Genomic DNA, 5,000 nt, shown 5'->3' with positions numbered 1-5,000 from the left:
ACTCACTGAGGTATAATGTTATATGAATGGATGAGCGCCAACGGCTGTGTCACAAAAAAATACATGTGATTGGTTGCATTTGAAGGGCGTGAAATAATAATACTGTTGCATTATTGAGCATTGTGTCGTCGTGGATATTGTAGTGTTGTATTGCTAAATCCCCCAACCACTATGTCGGTCTGAGACAGCGAGACCTAGACAAGACCGAGAGGTCCGAGACCAAGACAAGACCAAGACCAAAGACCGTCAAGGCCGTGACAAGACCGAGACGTAAAAGTGGTCTCGAGACCAAGACCGATCTCGAGACATACATCACTACCAGATAGATGCGGCTCAGTTAACCACAGGATCATCAACCCCCAACAATAACCATCTTATCATATCTTAATACCAAATCAGATTCATCACTTAATATGGGAATTATAATTTGAAGGACGACGATATACATCTGCTGTTCCCTGTCTGAACACAGGGGACTTGCAAGGTGACTTACATTGATGAGTGGACAGTGTGTGTTACATGAGTTTGTGTTGTTACCTGTAGAGTCCTCCCTGCAGGTCAATCAACACTCTTGGTGGGTCACGTGAGTCAGGGGCGGAGATTCCACTGTGGCACCACTGGAGAATGGACCCACAAACACCACAGATCTGTCCTTCAGACCCGTCCACAACAACACGTCCTGACACTGAACCGACACACACACCTCCTTAAAACCATCTACAGAGAGAAAGACACATCAATACACAATCAAGCCTGATTCATTCTCTCAGGGTGTCACTGTGTCGTCACATCTTTACTTCATTAAGTGACGGCATTGATTGAAGGTTGTGCGGTTTTTGGTCTGGCAACGTCTGACCCTCATATATAACGCAAGAGTCACGGAAGAGACCCGAGAGCCGCAGTCATGACACACAGGACACGGACACACAAACAATCATGTGATCACTATCATGATCATGTGATATAATAACCAAAAATGAATAATATACTGTAGAGTTTAAGAAATGCTGAACGTGTGTGATTACTGAATTAAACACACAACATGCTGAATTTCAAGAGCACTTAAGGACTGTTCACATGCTCTCCTCTCTCTGTTACACACTGGCAAGAAAAAGTATGTGAACCCTTTGGAATTGGCTGCTTTTCTGCATTAATTGGTCATTAAATGTGATCTCATCTTCATTAAAGTCACAAGTATAAACAAACACAATGTGCTTAAGATAACAACACACACCCAATTATAATCTTTCATGTCTTTATTGAACATATTCCATTAAACATTCACAGTGATGTGAAAAAGTAAGTGAACCCTTGGATTTAATATCCTCCTTTGGCAGCAATAACCTCAATCAAGCCTTTCCGATAGAGGCGGAATCAACCTGCACAACGTTCAGAAGAATTCTGGATCATTCTTCCTTGAACTGCTTCAGCTCAGACATATTCTTAGGATGTCTGGTGTCTCTCTTGAGGTCATTGCACAGCATCTCTATTGGGGTAAGGTCTGGGCTCTGACTGGGACACTCATATGTGTCCCACTATGGGATTTATTTTTTTGAAGTCATTCTGTAGTGGATTTACTTCGATGTTTAGGGTCATTGTTCTGCTGCATTATTAAACTTCTACTGAGCTTCAGCTGGTGCACAGTCACCCTGACATTATCCTGTAGGATATCTTGATAACTTGGGAATTCATTTTTCCCTTGATGGTGGCAAGCGGTCCAGTCCCTGAAGCAGCAAAGCAGCCCCAAATCATGATGCTCTCACCACCGTACTTCACTGTTGGGATGATGTTTTCATGTTGGTTTGCAGTGCCCTTTTTGTGGCATACATAGTGCCTCATGTTCTTCCCAAACAATTAAACCTTAGCTTCATCAGTCATGCCATCATCATTTTCCCAGTAGCATTGAGGAGTGTCAAGGTGGTCTTTAGCAAACTTCAGATGCGCAGCAATGTCTTTATTGGAAAGCAGCAGCTTCCTTCATGTTGTCCTGCCATGGACACCATACCGGTTTAATGTTTTCTGTATAGTAGACTCAGGAACAGAGATGTTAACCAGTTCCAATGATTCCTACAAGTCTTTATCTGTCACTCTAGGGTTCTTCTATACCTCATTGAGCATTCTGCGATGTGCCCTTTGAGTCATCTTGACTGGACGGCCACTTCTAGTGAGAGTACCTATAGTACTAAATCATCTCCATTTATAGACAGTTTGTCTCACTGTGGACAGATGACTATCTAACGGCCACTTCTAGTGAGAGTACCTATAGTACTAAATCATCTCCATTTATAGACAGTTTGTCTCACTGTGGACAGATGAATATCTAACGGCCACTTCTAGAGAGAGTACCTGTAGTACTAAATCATCTCCATTTATAGACAGTTTGTCTCACTGTGAACAGATGAATATCTAACGGCCACTTCTAGAGAGAGTACCTGTAGTACTAAATCATCTCCATTTATAGACAGTTTGTCTCACTGTGAACAGATGAATATCTAACGGCCACTTCTAGAGAGAGTACCTATAGTACTAAATCATCTCCATTTATAGACAGTTTGTCTCACTGTGGACAGATGAATATCTAACGGCCACTTCTAGAGAGAGTACCTATAGTACTAAATCATCTCCATTTATAGACAGTTTGTCTAACTGTGGAAAGATGAATATCTAACGGACCCTTCTAGAGAGAGTACCTATAGTACTAAATCATCTCCATTTATAGACAGTTTGTTTAACTGTGAACAGATGAATATCTAACTGGCCCCTTCTAGAGAGAGTACCTATAGTACTAAATCATCTCCATTTATAGACAGTTTGTCTAACTGTGGACAGATGAATATCTAACGGCCACTTCTAGAGAAGTACCTATAGTACTAAATCATCTCCATTTATAGACAGTTTGTCTAACTGTAAACAGATGAATATCTAACGGCCACTTCTAGAGAGAGTACCTATAGTACTAAATCATCTCCATTTATAGACAGTTTGTCTAACTGTAAACAGATGAATATCTAATGGCCACTTCTAGTGAGAGTACCTATAGTACTAAATCATCTCCATTTATAGACAGTTTGTCTAACTGTAAACAGATGAATATCTAATGGCCACTTCTAGAGAGAGTACCTATAGTACTAAATCATCTCCATTTATAGACAGTTTGTCTAACTGTAGACAGATGAATATCTAACGGCCACTTCTAGTGAGAGTACCTATAGTACTAAATCATCTCCATTTATAGACAGTTTGTCTCACTGTGGACAGATGAATATCTAACGGCCACTTCTAGTGAGAGTACCTATAGTACTAAACCATCTCCATTTATAGACAGTTTGTCTAACTGTGGACAGATGAATATCTAATGGCCACTTCTAGTGAGAGTACCTATAGTACTAAATCACCTCCATTTATAGACAGTTTGTCTAACTGTGACAGATGAATATCTAATGGCCACTTCTAGTGAGAGTACCTATAGTACTAAATCATCTCCATTTATAGACAGTTTGTCTAACTGTGGACAGATGAATATCTAACGGTCACTTCTAGTGAGAGTACCTATAGTACTAAATCATCTCCATTTATAGACAGTTTGTCTAACTGTGGACGGATGAATATCTAACGGCCACTTCTAGTGAGAGTACCTATAGTACTAAATCATCTCCATTTATAGACAGTTTGTCTAACTGTGGACGGATGAATATCTAACGGCCACTTCTAGAGAGAGTACCTATAGTACTAAATCATCTCCATTTATAGACAGTTTGTCTAACTGTGGACGGATGAATATCTAACGGCCACTTCTAGTGAGAGTACTTATAGTACTAAATCACCTCCATTTATAGACAGTTTGTCTCACTCTGGACAGATGAATATCTAACGGTCACTTCTAGTGAGAGTACCTATAGTACTAAATCATCTCCATTTATAGACAGTTTGTCTAACTGTGACAGATGAATATCTAATGGCCACTTCTAGTGAGAGTACCTATAGTACTAAATCATCTCCATTTATAGACAGTTTGTCTAACTGTGACAGATGAATATCTAATGGCCACTTCTAGTGAGAGTACCTATAGTACTAAATCATCTCCATTTATAGACAGTTTGTCTAACTGTGGATGGATGAATATCTAACGATCACTTCTAGTGAGAGTACCTATAGTACTAAATCATCTCCATTTATAGACAGTTTGTCTCACTGTGGACAGATGAATATCTAATGGCCACTTCTAGTGAGAGTACCTATAGTACTAAATCATCTCCATTTATAGACAGTTTGTCTCACTGTGGACAGATGAATATCTAACGATCACTTCTAGTGAGAGTACCTATAGTACTAAATCATCTCCATTTATAGACAGTTTGTCTCACTGTGGACAGATGAATATCTAACGGCCACTTCTAGAGAGAGTACCTATAGTACTAAATCATCTCCATTTATAGACAGTTTATCTAACTGTGGACAGATGAATATCTAATGGCCACTTCTAGAGAGAGTACCTATAGTACTAAATCATCTCCATTTATAGACAGTTTGTCTAACTGTGGACAGATGAATATCTAACGGCCACTTCTAGAGAGAGTACCTATAGTACTAAATCATCTCCATTTATAGACAGTTTGTCTAACTGTGGACGGATGAATATCTAACGGCCACTTCTAGTGAGAGTACTCCATTTATAGACAGTTTGTCTAACTGTGGACGGATGAATATCTAACGGTATGTGATGAGTATCAAACCAGATTTAAGAAAAATGCACACATAAATGCTAGTAATTTTCTTGCCACTGTTCATACCTTGCACCCTTTTGTTAATAACAGATACATTCCTGTATCACCCTGTTTTACTTGCATCATTATATTCCAAGAGAGAGACAACATATTTGCATAACTTAACGTTAGCGATGAGTTGCATTGAAGTCAGTGAATCTGTGCTGTCAGATTTATGTTTTGCATGAAAGGGGTCATGACATGAGGAACCCAATTTTCCTTGATCTTTTGACATAT

General features: G+C 39.4%; 1 protein-coding gene across 1 annotated transcript in view; it reads right to left on the bottom strand.

Moving 5' to 3' along the window:
* LOC127655831 (keratin-associated protein 5-1-like) overlaps positions 1 to 5,000 on the bottom strand; it is a 92,042-nt gene that overhangs the window by 16,417 nt on the left and 70,625 nt on the right. Inside the window, exon 6 of the mRNA XM_052143833.1 lies at positions 538 to 717. The gene's annotated coding sequence lies outside the window, so the exon portion shown is untranslated. The remainder of the gene's footprint in view (positions 1 to 537; positions 718 to 5,000) is intronic.

This window comes from Xyrauchen texanus, chromosome 15 (genome assembly GCF_025860055.1).
Source record: "Xyrauchen texanus isolate HMW12.3.18 chromosome 15, RBS_HiC_50CHRs, whole genome shotgun sequence".
Taxonomy (NCBI): Eukaryota; Metazoa; Chordata; class Actinopteri; order Cypriniformes; family Catostomidae; genus Xyrauchen; species Xyrauchen texanus.
The sequence above is the reverse complement of the archived record's forward strand: the minus strand, read 5'-3'. Positions and strand labels throughout refer to the sequence as shown.